Here is a 19889-nt window from a genome sequence, read left to right on the forward strand (position 1 = left end):
ACTGTGTAGGGCAATTGGTTAAAAAGGGCTACACTCTTTTATTTGAAAATGACGTCTGTGAGATTAAAAACAATGGTGCAGTTCTTGTAAAAATCGATATGGTTCAAAATAAAATGTTTCCACTTGAAATAATCAAGATAGATGATTGTGCCTTTATGACAAATAGTTCTAATCAATCTAAATTGTGGCATTTGAGGTATGGGCATCTTTATTTTAATGGTTTGAAACTCTTGCATCAAAAAAAATATGGTGGTTGGTTTGCCAGCCATTAATTGTACAAATGAGATATGTGAAGGGTGTGTTTATGGTAAACAACACCAATTATCATTCCCAATTGGAAAAGCATGGAGAGTTAAGGAACCTCTTGAATTAGTTCATGCCGATATATGCGGGCCCATGAGAACTCCTTCGTTAAACAATAGCAAATAATTTTTGCTTTTTAATGAAGATTTTACTAGAATGAGTTGGGTGTACTTTCTTACTCATAAATCCCATGCATTTGATAGATTTAAGGAATTTAAGTTCCTTGTGGAAAATGAGAGAAGGAAAACTATAAAAATATTGCGCACAGATAGGGGAGGAGAATTTTTATCTGATGAGTTTGGTTTGCTTTGCAAAGATCATGGTATTCGCAGGCAACTGACAGTAAGAAAGACACCACAACAGAACATAGTGGCAGAAAGGAAAAATCGTACAGTGGTAGAAATGGCACGCAGCATGCTAAGTGAAAAGCAGGTGCCTAACGAGTTTTGGGCAGAAGCCGTCAATACTGCAATACATATCCTAAATATTTCTCCAACAAAGGCAGTTCGAAACAAAATGCCTTATGAGGCCTGGTGGAATCGAAAACCAAATGTAAGTATGTTGACAGTATTTGGCAGTATAGCATATGCTTTGATTGATTCTTCATAAAGAACCAAGTTAGATAAGAAAAGTGAAGTGTATATTTGTTGGTTATAGTAATGAAGCTAAGGGGTATCGTCTCTATAATCCTTCTTCTAAAAAATTGGTTATAAGAAGGGATGTTATTTTTTATGAAAAAGCTTGTTGGGAATGGACCAACAATGAAAGTGTGAAGTTGCAAATTGATGAAGTTGCACCGCAATCAAATCATACTAATGAAGCATTATCTCTAGAAACGTCATGTATGGGAGATGAATTCACAGAAAATATTGAGTCTATACTTGACGAGGACACTCCTCCAAAAAAGGTACGATCTCTGGAAGATATTTATAAATGTGCTTTTGCTTTTGTTGTACTAGAACCATCATCATATGATGAAGCATACGCAGATAAGAAATGGATAGATGCAATGAAAGAAGAAATGGAGGTCATCAAAAGGAATGACACGTGAGCTTTCCAACTTGTCACCCGGGAAAAAATCAATTGGAGTAAAGTGGGTTTATAAGGTCAAGTATGATACTGGTGGAAATGTAAAAAAATATAAGGCAAGGTTAGTTGCCAGAGGGTTCGTGCAAAAATATGGAATTGATTTTACTGAAACTTTTTCACCTATTGCAAGATTTGAAATAGTGAGAATGATCATTGTAATTGCAGCTCAATTTAAATGGAAAGTTTAGCAATTTGACGTTAAGGCTGCATTTTTAAATGATTTTCTAAATGAAGTCGTGCATGTTGACCAACCACCTGGATTTGTTGTTAAAGGAAAGGAAGAAAAAGTTTATAAATTAAAAAAAGGCTTTATACGGGCTAAAACAAGCCTTGCGTGCATGGTATAGTTGCCTTGATAAATTCTTCCACCAAAATGGTTTTCAGAGAAGTGATAGTGAACCTACACTCTACGTCAAAGTAAATGGGAATAAATTGCTCATTGTAAGTGTCTATGTAGATGATATTATCTACATTGGTTCTTCATCTAAGCTTATTGCAGAATTTAAAAATAGTATGATGAAGGAATTTGAAATGTCAGATTTGGGGTTGCTATGTTTTTTTCTTGGTCTTCATATCGTGCAATCTGAAGAAGGGATTTTCGTGTCTCAAGAAAAGTATGCTTTGGAACTGCTCAAAAAATCAAAAATGTTGAATTGCAAAGTTTGTGAAACTCCGATGAATGTGAATGAGAAAATGAGTTTGGAAGATGGAATGGCAAGAGCAAATGAAAGATACTTTAGAAGCTTGGTCGGCGGATTAATGTATTTAACTCATACTCGGCCAGACATCGTATTCTCAGTCACTTTGATTTCAAGGTTTATGCACAAGGTTCCACACCTGACCCTTGATCATAGAATTCGGCGGTATATCAAGTCGTCCCCCGACAAAGGAATCCTTATGCACAAGAACGACAACACCAAAATCATGGGATACTCTGACGTCGATTGGGCTGGCGACCCCAATGATAGAAGATCAACTTCCGGGTATTGCACGTTCGTAGGTGGGAATCTCATCACATGGAAGAGCAAGAAGCAAAATGTTGTTGCTCGGTCCAGCGTTGAAGACGAGTATAGAGCCATGGCCTCAGCATCATGCGAACTTGTCTGAATAAAGGCACTGCTCGGTGACATTGGCATCTCAGACAATGAAACCCACGTAGCTCAAGTGTGACAATAAGGCTGCCATTCACATTGGAGCCAACCCAGTTTTTCATGAACGGACCAAGCACATCGAGGTTGACTGTCACTTTGTGAGAGAGAAAATTCATGCAGGGGTCATCGCCACCGCACCGCACATGTCTGGAGTGCAGATCAACTAGCTGACGTTTTCACAAAATCTGTTACCGGTGACAAACTTCAAAATGTCGGAGTCAAGTTGGGACTGATTAACATCGAGTCCCGACTTGAGAGGGAGTGTTAAAATCATGATCCTCCATCCATGATAGGACTCTCATCCTACCTTGGACTCCTTAGGAGTCTATGTCATTTCAGGCTCCTATCTTCCCAGGTCTCTCCCCTCGTAACCACCTCATCTTATCCCTTTGTGGCTGATGATAAGGATGAGGTATCCATATCCACCCTAATACCTGATGTTCTATATAAAGCCCTTATGTATCCCACGGTTTCTTTATCTTGTGAATAATACAAAGCATCAGTGTCCTTCTCATGGACGTAGGCCTAGTGCCAAACTACGTTAAATGCTGCGTCTCTCTCTTCCTCTCTCTTTTAACAGAAAATACATGAAAAACATGAAAAGAAATGTAAGAAAAACATAGGCCATGAGTGTGGAAAGCATAAAAGAAGCCTTGGGGAATCGAGATTCTCATAAAGTGTCGGAGGCGAGCTTAGGAAACTAGTTTCCTAGAAGCAGGCGTAAACTAAACAATTTCATGCTTCCAATTTTTTTATTATCAATCAAGTGTATGTCCTAAAACACAAATGTTTTCAACCAACTAGCAAACATATTCCCACTGAGCCTCAAATAGCAAGTCTCTAATTTGATTCCACAAACAAAACTCAGAAACACGAACTCACCTGATTAGAACTACTTTCATAGCTTCCAAAAGGCAAATCCCCAACAAGAAGAGGCCTCCTCGCGCCACGAGCGACCGCCCGGCAATGAACCAACATCTCCTCCATGGTAATGGGCAATGTGGTATCGTGCCCATGAACCACCATTGCTTCAAATCGCCCCCCAAAAAAAGGGCCAAAAAAGAATCAAAACCCACAAAAAAACATAAAATAGGAACTCGGTATCATACAACGGTGTCTAAGGAACCAACCTGCAGAGTCTCCCACCAAGCAAATATCAATTCCGGCTTCATCGAGATGGACAGCTGATGGGTAATCATAGGCAGTAACCATGGCGATGGGCTCCCCCTTGTGATACTTGAGACTGAGGTGCTTGAGGATGATCCTCTCCCATGGACTCTGGGGCTTGCGGCCTCCATAGACGGACTCCTTAGGCACGTTGCTCATCATCCTTACAGCCCCGTACTTGGTTGTCTCTCTCTTGCCATAGAGAGCAAGAGAAGAGATGCTCAGTGCAGCCATGGGCAGGAGACGGGGAGAGCGCAGGTGGGAAGCGAAGGAAAGGGAGCGTCGCAGCATCACGCAGAAGACGTGATTGGTTTTACGAAGGAAAGGAAGCGAAGCGAGAGGAAGGAGAGTCTCTGCGTCCGGATGGAATACAACTACACAAGAATAACTTCTACTTGGTATATACGGAATATCTAGCTTATCTTGGGCTCATGCTTAATGCTTTTTGTCTCTTTTACTAGTTTCCATGACACCCAAAACCCAGTTTTAAATAGGGTTTTAATCCCAAAAACTGGATTTTGGTGAGTTTGAGTGACACCACCAAAACCAGGTTTTAGTTAACTGAAGAAACGGACCCCTTCAGACACCCTCAACTCTCTCTCTCTCTCTGTCTCCCTTCTCCGCACCTTCCTAGAGTTGATCAATTTTTGGCCTGGCACATGCCGAAAAGTGGCCAAACTGGTATCACCTGACGAGGGCGGTAGTCTGAAAAACGACCGAATTTCTCTTCTTCTTCTTGTTTTGTTTTTCAGCATTAATGGTGGCTGGCCGGCCATTTCCAGCCAACCGCCAGCTACGAAATGGCCGGTTGCCATTCTTTTTATTTATGGTTGTTTTTTTAATTTTTTGATCTGGCCCATTCATTTTCCTACTGACAGCTAGCCAACCATTTTCTTCTTTAATGAATTTTTCATAGTTAATGTCTTGTCGGCCACTTTTCGGCAATCCACCGGCAGAAAAATGGCCTGGTTGGTGTCGCTCAGAAAGAGCAATACTGGCCACGTCATTTCTGGACCGTGGCTGGCTAGAAAATGGCATACCTTAATTTTTTTGTTTTATTTTCTTTTTTAGTTTTTTTGTGACCATCACCCAAACAACCTATGTACAACCCAACATGGGTTGGTTTGTGGCAAACCTGGTCTGCCAAAAACCTAGTTTGAGGTAAAAACCAAAACTAGGGTTTGCCCTCTTGTCATCCAAACACGGCCTAAGAGGGCATTTGTTTGAGGCATTTTTCCCAGTGTTGTGAGAGGCGAAGCGCAAAATAAAAATATTGAAGCCCTATATGAAGCGTTTGTGGGTTCGAAGCGCACGCTTCACATGAGTGAAGTGTGCGTCTCGCTTCGAGTCCCGCTTCGATTATAAGGCGTACGCCTCATGTACAACCCCCAAAAATTGAAACACGAAAGGGTTTCTTACTTTCTTTTAATGTTTTAAACCTTCATCCCCTCCCCCCTCGCTGCATCCCCTCATTTCCCTTTTTGTGCCTCCCCCAACCCTCTGTAAAAATCGCAGAGGGGAGGGAGGGCTTTGTCAGCATGCACCTGCCTCCTCCTCTCCTCTCCTCGTCTCTCGCTCTCAGCGCCGACTACCTTGCATTCACGCCTCTCAGGGGAGCCGACGCTGCCTCCTTCCTCGTGTTTGGATCAACACACGCCGCCTCTTTCTCTGTAATCTGTATTTCTTTTTCCGCTTCTGTTAGAGTAATACAATCTCTTTGTTCATATAAGATGATGAATTTTTTTATTAGTTAAACCTTTTCTTGATTCCAGTAGAACCCTCAAATTTCCTGATTTCTTGATTTTCCTAGTACGAACATGCCACCCAATGGTGTCCGCTGATGCCATAAAAATGATCTCCAGCGACTCAATGTTCCCATTTGTAGTAGAAAACTCGATAATACAGGAAATTTTGGGAATTTTGTTGCATCCAAACATACTCTGGACGGCTTATTCAGGCTGTCAGTTGGAGTTATCAAGAAGTGGGATAAAAAAGCATAATGAAGTGGCTTGCTTAACACAGGGCCTCACTGGTGCCAGCAGGACAGCAAGAACCTATCTAGGATTATCCATAGGTAGTCGTGATTCTGTTTACGTGAAGTATTTATGCTTTACAATGAGTATGCCGTCTGTAACTATGAATTGTTCCTATTTAAGTCATGCACGATATTGGAGAGAATGTGCATTCTTGATACATCTTGATGTTTGTTTACATAAATTATCTATTCATGTTTTTCTGTGAGTACGTCTTCAGTAATTATAAATTGTTCCTATTTAGGTCTTGAATGACAATGTTTTTTTCTTAATTGACATTTTTTTTCTTAAGTTACAAAAAGTTTAAGGCCTCTGCATAGATTCAGAGTTTGATTATTTGAAAATGAGATGATTTCTTGGTTGCTAAGGTGTATAGAACTGGGAATATTTCATTGCACCATTTGGATGGATATATAAAACACACACATTTAGTCATGCATAAGGAGTATTTTAGTTGTTTATGGAAATATAATGCATTTGATTCTATCTATTTGTGTTATCTAAGTGTTTTTATAATTTACTAAATCTTTTAATATTTATTTGTGAGGGACTGAGGCTTAGACTTCCCTTCATAGTCGGGCATAGCACTGCACTACGCCTCAAAGCTTTTCACAACATTGTCTAGGTCTCTCGGAACAGTTCAAATTTCCTCACGTTTTCAATAACGAAAGATATCTCCATATCTTCACTCTATAATGTGAAAGATGACCACGCTATTTTCCACCTCCAGCAGCTTGAAAAGTTGGACATATGTAGATCACTACATTGTACAGATCTCAGTATTTGGGGATTAGATTGTGAAATATTGATATGTCAAGTATTTTTGCTTATGGTAGTCTATTGCAGCATTTTAAGCAAGCTCTTTATTTATTTGATGATTTTGTTAGGTTGTAAAACTTTTCTCTATACTCTTGTTTTTCATATTCTTCTTGAAAAGCTACTCTTGTTTAGTGATGTGTTCTACAATTTGCGGTTAATTTTTAACTATAGCAAGGGATGAAACAATATGAGGGTTTTTTGGTCATGTCATGTGCATTTATTTTTGTTGATCAAACACTTGACAGTTCTATTTAAATGATACAATATTCTGGTCACATGCCTTATTCTAAATATGCTACGTGTTTAAACTGAAATGTTTCTTCACGCAGAGCCTGAATAACAAACACAGAGTTTGAACTGAAATGTGCATAAGAATTAATTAAATCTAAATATGCTACATGTTTCTGTTTGATCTTCCAATTCTGTAGAATGAGTAAATAACATACCTCAAAGAGAGCGGTCGATGGGGCATATAAAAATGCATCAAATATGAACAAAGAGATTGTATTGCAAAATAAAGAAATGCTTTTAAATATATGTTTTCTTGATTATGGATTGTATTGTTTTAAAAAAAATCTAAATTTGTGCAGGTGGTTGTTTATCTTAAAAAAAATGAAAAGGACAAATCCAGCTTGGAAGCATTGTTTTGAAGAAGATTTGAATAATAAGGAAAAAAAAGGAAATTTGGTATGTATGTATTGTAAGGTAGTTTATAAAGGTGGTGTAGCAAGAATAAAAGAGCATCTAGCTGGAAGTCACAAGGGTGTTAAACCATGTGATCATGCACCAAATGAGGTGACACAATTTTTTGCAAAATACTTGCAAAAGAAGAAAGAAGAAAAACAACAAGAAAAAAATATATTACAAAGTGGTATGAATGAAAGCTTTACTCAAGGACTGATGAGTGGTGAACTTTCTTCTCCAACTACTAGTAGAGTTGGAAGTTCACAAACAAGAGGCCCTATGGATCAATTTGTGAGTTCAGAAGCTCGTCAGACAACGATAAATAATGCATTTAAAAGAGAAGAAAGAAAGGAAGTATGTTATGTTATTGGGCGATTCTTTTTTGCAAATGCGTTATCATTTAATTTGTGCAATAGTCGATATTTTGAATCCATGTGTGAAGCTATTGCTAATTATGGTCGAGGATTTAAACCACCAAGTTATCATGAGATGAGAACTTGGATTTTAAAAGATGAAGTGGATAAAACTCAAATTATGTTGGAGGACTACAAAAAGACATGGGCAAGAACTGGTTGTACTATAATGGCAGATGGTTGGACGGATGGTAGAAGTAGAAATTTGATTAATTTTCTCGTGAACAATCCTTCAGGTACAGTCTTTTTGAAGTTTTGTGATATTAGTGGAATAAGAAAGACAGTTGATAATTTGGTAAAGTTATTTAGTGAAGTTATTAAAGACGTCGGAGAACACAATGTAGTACAAGTAGTTACAGATAATGCATCAAATTACAAGGCTGCAGGTTTGAAGTTAAAAGATATTGAAGCTTTTCAACATATTTTTGGACACCTTGTGCAGCACATTGTATAGATTTGATACTTGAAGACATTGGCAAGATACATTTGCATAAACGAGTATTGGAAAAATCAAAGATTGTAACTACATTTATATATGGACATGCATGAATTTTAAATTTGATGAGAAAATATACAAATGGTAAAGAGCTCTTACGACCAACTATTACTCGTTTTGCAACTTCTTATCTTACTCTTCAAAGTATTGGTGTAAACAAAAATACATTAAAGAATATGTTCTTATCTCCAGAATTTCAAGATAGTGAGTATTATATCAAAAATCCAAAAGGTAAAGAAGTAACATACATTGTCACTGAAGATAGAAATTTTTGGAAAGCAATTGTTTATATCATTAAAGTCACATTACCTTTAGTAAAAGTATTGAGAAGGGTTGATTCAGATGATTAACCAGTTATGGGATTTTTGTTTAATGATATGAGAAAGTCAAAGGAAGAAATAGCTCATAATGTAGGCAATGATAAGAGCAACTATATAGACATTTGGGATATTATTGACAAGAGGTGGGATAATCAAATGCATCACTGCTTACATTCTGCAGGGTATTTTCTAAACCCACACTTTCATTATGATGATGATTGTGTAAAAGATAAAAAAGTTAAAATTGGGTTTATGGAATGTTTAGAAAAGATGGTGCCCAATATAGAAGAACGTTGTGAGATTTTGATTCAGCTTGATACATATGAAAATACAATTGGTTTGTTTGGTAGACCAGAGGCAATTGGCACAAGAAAGAGAAAAAATCCAGGTATGTATTTTTCTTTATATTGTCTTAATTTCAATTCTAATTGATCTAATTTTTTTCTAACTAACATTCTTTTTTTTTATTTTCTCAGATTTTCTCAGCTGATTGGTGGAATACATTTGGTGATGAAACAAAAGAATTGAAAAACTTTGCAATGCGAGTGTTGAATCTCACATGTAGTGCATCAGGATGTGAGCGTAATTGGAGCACTTTTTCTTTGGTAAATATAGATATTTTCATATTATTGATTGTTCATTGTTGATAATATATTACAAATTTGTAATTATATAAAATTTTAATTTATAGGTACATACAAAAAGGCGAAATCGCCTTGAGCAAGAAAAACTCAATGCTTTGGTGTTTATCATGTACAATATGAAGTTGAAAGAAAGAGATATAAGAAGGAAGACAGTTGAGGATCCTTTGTGTCTTGAAAATATTGATTCTGATGATGAGTGAATTATAGAAAAAGAAGATCCAGTTTTGCCAAAAGATGCATTAGAAGATTCTTGGTTGGATCCAGCTTTTAATTTGGATGATATATATGTTACTCTTTTTGATACTTCACCAAGCTCAACTAAGAAACGTAAAAAAAATCTATCTTCAAACAAGATGCATGCTAATAAAGGTATGTCTTGTATTTTATAAATCTTATACTTTTTTAAATTTAATTATTAATTTTGTTAATATTTTGGAATGAAGGTAAAAGAAAACAAGTAGAAGATTCAGAAAATGAGAGAGTGAATAATGAAGAAATTGAAGATGAAGAAGAAACTATCCCATATATGGATGATTCAAATGAAGATGAGCTATCTAGTCCTAGTGAAGACAATTTTGTTGAAAATATTTGATATTGTTTAAGGCTTATGACAATTTTGTTGAAAAAATTTGTGCATAGAAGATATTTCTAGAACATGTCAATTTGGAGATGGCCCCACATGTATTCAATATGTTTTCATGATTGTAGATATAACTGGTTTTATCTTGCACTATTAGTCTAACTTAATCTTGAGGATGGTGCTTTAATCTTGAAAATGGATAGATTACACGACAATCATGGCCTTTACTTTTATACAGATTCTGTTTCTTGTATCTTAATGATAATTTTCTAATGAGTTCTGGTTGCAGATGAGATTACATATTTTAACAGTATTGTGCCTTTGTAATTGTCCACTCTTGAACTTGTTTTGTGCTTTTGCACTTTGTTCTTGTAATTCCGCATACTTCATTTCAAAGGTTGCAGTGGCTGCAAGAGACAAATTAAGAGGTGGCTGGTAATGGTGGTGGTGGTGGTGATGGTGGCAGCTGAAAAGGAAAAGAAAAGATGAGAGTGGTGGGCAGGCGTTAAGAGAGAGAGAGTATGGGAAAAGGTAATTCTATACAAAAATATTATAAAGGTAATTTAATGTCATAGTGCAATGAAACATCAAAGCCTATAACTTGAATTACAAATTCATTCCTAACCTGTGGTGCCACTTAATGCTACAAAATGTATTAAATAATGGCTACTTTAACTTGTTAACTGACCTCAGAAGTTGAAAGAACATGAAACTCACAGCAGTCATACAGCTATAGTGCTTAAAATTTGCATATAAAAATCAAGTAAAAAATTTCAAATATCTCTACAGACTCTTGTAGGTTATTCTCAATCAATGTTTAATATGTAATATGCTTACTCTTTCATGCAACTGCAACTCAAAAGAATATCAAGATCGCATACTGAAGAAACTTAACTGAGATTTTGTTCCAAACTAGCACTGTCGAACTAAACCATTTTCTCTAACACAAACATATTTTACCAGCACTGCATATAATTTAGGTCAACAAAGTGTAAGAACAAATGCTTGTATGGATGGCCTGCAAAAAACAATATTAATCTGTCTATTTGTGTAAAAAAAATTTACAGAGTACGAAAATGTTCATCTCATATAGTTGTGTCAGAAAATAAAAGGAAAAGAAAACAAGAAAAAAGAGAGTATATGAAAAGGCATTAGGCAAACCCATGTAGCAGCTCATGTGAGAAGATAAAAACTATGACACTGTTTAGAACACCAATTGGTCATAGAGCCAAGGATACGTCAGCTATGATCAAGATAGTGATTTTAGCATGCTTCTTACTGAAACAATTGGGTATTGCTTGCACAGTGCACCTCTCCTCCCCTTACTGATTGTGGTTATTGATGTTCTAAAAGAAATTTTGTTTGCTTTGAAATGTCAATGTTAATTTTCATAGTAGTTCTTTCAGTTTCTTCAACTTGGTTGTTGATTTGTTTTTTCCACCCCTGCTTTTAAGTAGGTCCTTTTCTGGAATCAGACTTGGCAACAAGTTTAGCAATGTTACCATGTCTATCCAGATATCATGGATTTGACTTGTATGGACTTCATTTCACATGTTCTTTTAGTCCTTTTCCCCAGTTGTTTTGTGCTTCATCTTATATTTTAGCTAATAACTGTTGACTGTTATTGTTTTTTGGATTTGCAATTTGTGTGATATGGCAGGATTGTATCTTGATATAGTTGTTTGCAATATGGCCTCAAACGATCCTAGATCTAAGCTTGATCATGAGACCAGAGCAAGGCGTCAGAAGGTTAGTAGTCAACTTTTGTTTCAAAACTTGTACTTTAGCCATTGTTCTTTACTTAAAATTTCTATTCTGCGGCTAATAATAGTATTTTTTCTTTTTAATTTAATTGAGTATTAGTTTTACCTACTATGTCATATCTGAGATAGTTGTACTAAATACCACCACTTATGTGCTGAGAACCAGCATATATTCTTCTAGATCCTATTTATCTCAAACTGTCTACAATCTCAGATGTTGTTAGGTTGCTAGCATCACATAGGCAAAATTCTATATGATTGGCTGATATGCAGTTCTGTTGTACCATTACTTTGACCGATGTTTGTCTTGAACTTATATAATTTTTTACGAGGGTAATGTCGTCATCTGTGTCTTACCTTTTCTGTTAACCATGCTATATCATTTGCTAATGATCCATGTTTGACAGTGCTTTCTGATGCCTATGCATTTTTCTATTTAATTATATGAAATTAATCTAGTGCAGTTTTATTATGTAATTCACTTCTGTGAACTGAATCTTTGCTTTCTCTATGTTTTGCTGTCAGAGAAACTGTTTGTTGTCTTTTTCCTGATAACTTGTTTATTTGTTTGAAAGGGAAAATATTTTTCTAGGGATGCTCTAAATAAAACCATCAAAATCTTTTGTGAATCTTATGAAATGCTTAAATTGTAAAATACCTTCCTGACCTAATCCCTGACTCATACTGAAGCAAAGCGAGTTTAAGTGACAGCCCTCCACTCTCTGTGAAGCCTGCATGCAGAAGGCTAGTTTCTAATCTCATCAGGCCTCTCACATGCACTGCACTAGCCCTTACCTGACCAAAACATACCACCTAGACATCCTCTTTCTGCAGCATGAAATCCAAACTTGGTGCCTATATCACAAAGATACCGGTGGGATTGTAGATGGGGTTACAGATATGGATACGTCAGCTATGGTATGAGTCACACCCTCCTCACCTTCACTTTGGGATGTAGACAAATTTGTGTTTGCTTGAAACAGTAAAGCACAACACCTCTCTCTCTCTGTGTTACAACTATTATGTATACTCATTTTGTAATTGTATGCATAACTCATTTTCACTTCTTATTTCATTATTTTATTAATATTATAGATTTTATTATTCTGATCATGAAGCTTATGCATTAACGCCTCGAGGCTTATGCCTCGCTTCATAACATGCTCAACGCCTCGCTTCGCCTCATCGCATTTAACAACCTTGATTTTTCCTATCAACGAGGTATTTCTTTCTTAAGAATATATTCTTGGGCAATACCCACATAATAAATGCAAAAGATACATCTTTCTCTGAAAAGATATTCAGGCCTTTTCAAAGAAAAGTGGCTCCCCTTGGGTGAAGGTATAATCGAATGCCCCCTTTAAGCATTTTCGAAGAACTCTCTCATTTTACCATAATATTGTTCAGCGTCTTGTTCTTGTAGAGTTTTGACATGTAAATGACAGTTTAGTTAACGATTTCTCATTTTCGGACATCCTATGGAAAACTTTTGGGAAATTGTATATGGAGTTGTCCATGAGTAGGTTATCAAATAGAAACTTTTTTTCTTATTATAAGTGGGATAGCTCTCTCGTACAGATATGCATTTTTTTTAGAATAATGAAGAAAGATTTTTTTTTATTAAATCATTAAAGAAGTCATAAAACAGAACCGGCTACCAAATGAGACAAAATTAGATAAAATACAAGATAAGATAATTCATCAGATAAAAGGACCCAAGAGACAAGTTACAATCAACCATATGTCCTGGTTTGGCCAAGATGCCATGGCGGAGTGGAACACATCTTATTGAACAACAAGTATAATGCTCCTCGTATCATGAATCGAATCATTCAACAACCTGCTATTTCTCTCCTTTCAGGTTTGCCACCAAGCCGAAAAAATCGGAAGCAGATCAGGTCATGCTGAACATGAGCGTTTTTGCTCATGCCGACATTGTGACCATCTGTTTTTGCATTTTAGATGAATGTCATGTGGTTTTATTCACTTTTGAGCTTTTTAAAATGCAAATCGGATGGGCACGATGTCAGCATGAGCAAAAAATGCTCATGTTCAGCATGACCTGATCTGCTTCTGAAAAAAATGAGTTTTTCAAACCCAACGCCATTTCTTAGAAGGTGAGCCAAGGACCATAATATCCCTAAGGGTTGAGCTTTGGCTAACCATGAATATTAGCTCTCCCCCATGTTGTCTTAAAAAGTTGTTGAAAAGAAGGACAATGCCAAAACAAGCACTTTAGAGGAGCCTGATCCACCCCATAGAAAATTAGAGAGGATCTTGTTCAACTTTGATTCACATTTTTTTTGGCATATGAAAGTTGACAAGATGGTGAAACAAAAAGCCATTGAGCACATGGTGAATAAGGAAGACCTTAGATGGTTTGGAGAGGTAGATTCCCACCCAAGATTCAATTATTGATCAATTTTTTCCTTCAAGAGCAAGCCAGGGTGTCCTTTGAAAGATTTTAAGCCCCAAATAATCCATAAGAAGTGACAATTGCCTACATCCAAAAAGGATTTCAGTAAGATGAACATGACTCGGGTTTGCATTGATAACGGCTAGCAGACACTAGTTTTCACTAATTTTCAAACCTGAAATTGCTTCCAAGGCCTTTAGCAACATTTATATACGAGACATTTGCGTTGGGCAAGCAAGGCAACACCAAAAAGCAACGCGTCATTCACAAATTAAAGCAACGGTGTGGCCTGAAGCCAGTCAAATGGAATGATTTGAATAAAATCAAAATCCAAGGACTTCTTGAACATGATAGTAACTCACAATGTCAAAAAGAAGGTGGGGGCAGCCTTGGCTAAGGCCACATTTCATCTCGAAATAGGAGCCTCGTTCGCCATTAACAGATATCGCAATTTGCGCCAAAGAGATCAACTTCATAATCCACCCAATGAACTTGGTGAGAAAAGCAATATCACGGATACAATGCTACAGGAAATCTGTAACGACCCGATCCGGGGCCTCTCGAGCCAGGGTTCGTGGACATTAGTTCTCAGAGAGAAATTACTCAATAATCTCAAAAACAGCTCAAAATCGTGCCAGAATTTTTTTTCCTTTTATTCAATACTTGAAAGTTCATACATCCATTTACAATATCATAACCATCCAAAGACAAAAGCAGAATAAAAAGTAAAGGAAAACCATACTTCTGATGTGGCTAATGTGGCAGAGTCGTACTAAGTCCTGTGAGTGGTGGCAGCAGTCCCTGAACCTACAGTTGCAACCAAAAGAAGGGGGTGAGTCTACAACCCAGTAAGATTCCATTTACAAATAGACACGGCTGTTGCAACTGTAGTGAGCTCTAAGCTCCTAGTCTTAGTTTAGTTTATTACTTATGCACACATGTTAGTTATGAGTTTTACCCCCTTTACCGCATCTCTATTATCATTTTCAAACACATCTTCTACTCTAATCGGCTATTCCGGACATAACCTCCTCGGGCGTAGCAACCCATGTAGAAAACTCTGAGTCTACGATGTTGGCCAAACTTATGACCCACTCACAAACAACGTAGTCCAAACCGGCCCAGACTACAGACACAGGTGTTGCAGCAGCTCGCTGGTTGCAAGCCCAGAACAAAGGGACTCAAACGGTAGCTAGCCGAAGAGCCAGGGTGGCTATACCTGCCTTCAAGGTGTCTCAAGGAGCTATACTTGCCCCCAAGGTGTCTCAAGGAGCTATACTTGCCCCAAGGTTTTGTGGTTCATGCTACGTCCTACATGTGTCTAGTGGGCAATGTTTTAACCCCTAAGGGCCACCTAGAAACGTTTGAAATATTTCCAGGTTACTCACGAGGCACACACCTCAACATTAATCTAGACCATGCCTCCTAGTAGAGTTCCCATCATACACTAGGTGGTCATCCTAGTGACAACTTTTACTCAACATTCACATCTTGAATTTAGTGTGTTATACAATCCTCAATGTATATCCACTAATTACTTTTAACACATGTTTATATATCTGAACTGCTAAGGATGACGACCCACCACAGATTAATTCACGACCCTTACAATGCCCCTCCCAAGGCATAAGTGTGACATTTCCCAAGGTAATACCTACCTTGAGACTCTGGAACTCTACCCTCAAATTTTCACATAACACATCAATCTCATACATGCAATCATGTCATGCCACTTTTATTTCATAACTCAGAAAATATGCATGATCTGGTTTAAGCATCACACTTGAACTTTATAGATTCCTAGGCATGCAAAACAGCGTCTCTTTACATTAAACAAAACTAGCATACTTAAAGCACATGGAATCATATATAAAGATGCCTAAACTAATTAGCATGTGTTTTAATCAACTAAGGAGGAATTTGCAAATGTTCACTTACCTAAAACGTTTAAATTCCAATTGCAACCCTTGATCTGAAAACAACGAATACCTCGGATCATCAAAATTACAAAAAACACCCTTAAACTTAATTGTCAAACTCTGACTCCATTCTTTCAGAGTTTGTTCACGCATCCCCTACTAATAGATTCTATCCAAGAAGTAGAATCCATCGGTTCAAGAATCACATGGATCTGACTTCGGGGCACTTAGTTATGCCTTGTATATTTTGTAGGCATATCAAGAGCAAAATGGTCTTTTTGCTCTTTCGATGACCTCTATATCATCTTTACTTCATGTTACTTTAAGATCCACACCCATAATAAAATTTGACCACTCAGGTCCTCAACTCAACTGTGATTTGGATCATGGATTTGGTATTTTTGATCCAAACCTGCTTGAAAAGGGTTTGTCTGAATCTAAATCAGGTTGTCTAATCGAATCGAATCTGAGTTTTGGGTACAACTGAGATCCAAACTCAAATCCAATTTGTAATGGAAAAATTGAGTCTTCGCTACTTCGATTTTTCCACCACACTCGATAAATCAATCGCACACGCATCCAATTTGTCTCGGTCTAGACTTAGTTGGTGTGACCCATATTGGGTCCACCTTCGATCTAGGCCGAAACGGTCCACCATTTCAAACCTGACTCGGTCTGCTAACTACTTCGGACCCGACTCGGTTCGTATAGACCGATACGATCTGTCACAACGCACATATCCACACATCATCATTTTTTCTTTTCGTTTGGCTAGGTCTGGACACGCCCAGACTGAACCTACTTGGTCTGGTCGACTAGCTCAGACTGGTTCACGTCTAGCCTGATGACTGACTCGGCCTGCAGAAACTGCAGACCGAGCTTGTCATCACGACGGGCAATAGTCAACTTCTACCATCATCGGACTTGTTGCAACTTCCTGCAAGCAGGGCAGCATCGTCGGTGCTCGCTGATTGTCAGTGGTTGCCGACCCAATAGCGGTAGCAAGGGAAAACCCCTTTTCTTCTATATATATATATATATATATATATATATATATATATATATATATATATATATATATATATATATATATATATATATATATATATATATATATATTCTGCAATGACGAGGGCAGTGGTCGGACCTCCTGCCCTCTCGCGGCAGGTGGTCCGTCCCTCCTCATATTCAGTCACTGACGGTGGCAATAGCAGAGGAAAACCCCCCTTTGCTTTCCCCCTAATAGAGCCAGACAGAGAGGGTCCTCCCTGCTCCTGCATCTTTGAAACTCGTCGGTGACACCTCCGTTGCCGACGACCACTGCTCTTGAACATCAAAAGAGAGAGAGAGAGTGAAAACTTACCTGGTGGTCGGCGACAAGCGGAGTTCTTCTCCCTTCACGCTCCCTCTCTGCTCGTTCAGAATAGGGAGATGAGAGGAGCCCCCCCCATGGCTTTTATAGCCATGGGGGTTGGTCGGTTACCCCCTCCCACCTTCTGTATTAAATGGGGGAAACCTGCTTCCTCTCCCATGATCTGGTTCGTGGGAGAGGAAGGGGCGTCGCCCCCTTCTCCTTCCATAACCCCACCACGATGGGGGGGGGGGGGGCATTACAATTCCACCCTTCTTACAAAAAGATTTGTCTCGAATCTTTCTCGAAAATAAATGGGGAAATTGTAAGCGCATATCAGCCTCATTCTCCCATGTAGCTTCATCTTTACTGTGATGCTTCCATCTCACTAGGACCATTGGGACAACATTGTTTTTGAGCTTGTGCTTCTTAAATTCAATTACCTCAATTGGTTCTTCCTGAATGCTTAAGTCTTCTTGGATGTCTAACACTGATTCCACTATATCTAGTATATGTGAAAGATCTGGCACGTACTTTCTTAACATGGATACATGAAATACGTTATGTATTCTGGAGAGTGATGGAGGTAGTGCCAACTGATAGGCTGTATATCCTATCCTTTTCAAAATTTCAAACGGCCTGATAAATCTAGGACTTAATTTGCCTTTCTTCCCGAACCTCATTACCCCTTTAAATGGTGATATCCTCAAAAAGACATAATCACCTATCTCGAACTCCAATTCTCGTCGCCTTTTATATGCATAACTTTTCTGACGACTTTGGGCTGCTTGGAGTCTTTCACGGATGAATCTGATTTGCTCCTTCATTTGTTGAACCAACTCAGGTCCTAAGGTTTTTCTTTCACCAACTTGGTCCCAGCATAGAGGTGTTCTACAACGTCTTCCATATAAGGCTTCATAAGGAGCCATCCCAATACTAGCTTCAAAGTTGTTATTATAGGCAAATTCAATTAGCGGCAGAATATCGTGCCATGAGTTGCGATACTCTAGTGTACAGGCTCTCAACATATCTTTCAGCATTTGAATGGTTCTTTCTGACTGCCCATCTGTCGAAGGGTGGAAAGTTGCACTCATTTTCAACTGAGTTCCCATTGCTTCTTGAAAGCTTTGCCAAAATTTGGAGGTAAATTTCGAATCTCTATCAGAAACAATGGAGTCTGGCACTCCGTGCAATCTCACTATCTCTTTTATAAAAAGGCGAGCTAATTGTTCAAAGAAATGCGTTGTCTTGCACGCGAGAAAATGTGCAGACTTGGTCAGTCTATCAACAATTACGCAAATCGCATTCATTCCCTCTCTGGTCTTAGGAAATCCTGTAACAAAATCCATCGTTATATCTGCCCACTTCCATACAGGAATAGGTAGTGGTTGTAATAGGCCACCCGGACTCTGATGTTCAATCTTTACTTGCTGACATATTAGACACTTACTAACATACTCAGCAATATCTCTCTTCATTCCATTCCACCAGAAATTATTCTTCAAATCCCTGTACATCTTTGTATTTCTAGGGTGAATGGAATACTTTGAATGATGTGCCTCTGCAAGCAATTGTTTCCTAAGTTCCTCATCCTTAGGAATACATACCCGCTCTCGAAATCTCAGCATGCCTTGATCGTCTACTTTGAATTTTGGATCTTCACCATTAATTGCTATTGATCTGATTCCTTCTAACTCTTGATCTAAGAGTTGCTTTTCTCTGATTTTGTCCCAAATTTCTGACCCTAAGGTCGTCTGGACAAACATCAATCGACCCGGCAGACATTGCACTTCTGCTTTTTGTTCTACAATGCTTACCAGCAAACTTGATATAGATAGTCTCGTGACTGATTCTGCTTTTCGACTGAGTGCGTCAGCTACTACATTAACTTTCTCTGGGTGATATTTTAGCTCGAAATCATAATCTTTTAATAATTCTAGCCATCGTTGTTGCCTCATATTCAGTTCCTTTTGAGAGAACAAATATTTTAAACTTTGATGATCAGTGAATACCTCAAATTGTTCTCCATATAAGTAATGTCGCCATATTTTGAGTGCGAATACTACTGCAGCCAATTTTAGGTCATGAGTTGGATAATTTATCCCATGCACCTTTAGTTGTCTTAAGGCATATGTGATAACCCTGCTATGTTGCATCAGAACGCAACCCAATCATTTATGTGATGCATCGCTATAAACGGTAAAACCTCTAGTGCCAGAAGGCAAAACTAACACTGGTGCAGTGGTCAATCGCTTCTTGATTTCTTGAAAGCTTTTCTCGCACTTCTCATTCCACTCGAACTTCATTTCTTTCTTTGTCAGCTTAGTCATGGGAGCTGCCAATATAGAAAATCCTTCTACAAAGCGTTTGTAGTAACCAGCTAACCCAACAAAACTTCGAATTTCTGTGGCATTCTTGGGTGTAGGCCAGTTGGTTACCGCTTCAACTTTTGCTGGGTCCACCATCACTCCCTCTTTACTGATAATATGTCCAAAAAATGACACCAGATCAAGCCAGAATGCACACTTAGAGAACTTAGCATATAGCTTCTGATCTCTAAGTATTTGCAAAACGATTCTCAAATGTTCTGCGTGTTGTTCCTTACTGGACGAATATATGAGGATGTCATCCACGAACACCACTACAAACTTATCCAAGAATGGTTTGAATACTCTATTCATTAAATCCATGAATGCAGCTGGTGCATTCGTCAGCCCAAAAGGCATGACTAGGAATTCATA

The 19889-nt window shown here is 38.0% G+C and overlaps 1 protein-coding gene and 1 pseudogene across 1 annotated transcript in view; both read right to left on the reverse strand.

Moving 5' to 3' along the window:
* The window catches only part of LOC149811301 (3-methyl-2-oxobutanoate hydroxymethyltransferase 2, mitochondrial-like), a 32450-nt gene extending 28636 nt beyond the window's left edge, over positions 1-3814 (reverse strand). Inside the window, exons 1-2 of the mRNA XM_089993396.1 lie at positions 3674-3814; positions 3426-3571 (exon numbers count right to left, since the gene is read on the reverse strand). The gene's annotated coding sequence lies outside the window, so the exon portion shown is untranslated. The remainder of the gene's footprint in view (positions 1-3425; positions 3572-3673) is intronic.
* LOC149811302 (3-methyl-2-oxobutanoate hydroxymethyltransferase 1, mitochondrial pseudogene) lies at positions 3244-3944 on the reverse strand (annotated as a pseudogene).
* Between the last annotated feature and the right edge of the window lie 15945 nt (positions 3945-19889).

The sequence above is a fragment of the Nuphar pumila genome, chromosome 17, assembly GCF_984573655.1.
Source record: "Nuphar pumila chromosome 17, dmNupPumi1.hap1.1, whole genome shotgun sequence".
Classification (NCBI taxonomy): Eukaryota; Viridiplantae; Streptophyta; class Magnoliopsida; order Nymphaeales; family Nymphaeaceae; genus Nuphar; species Nuphar pumila.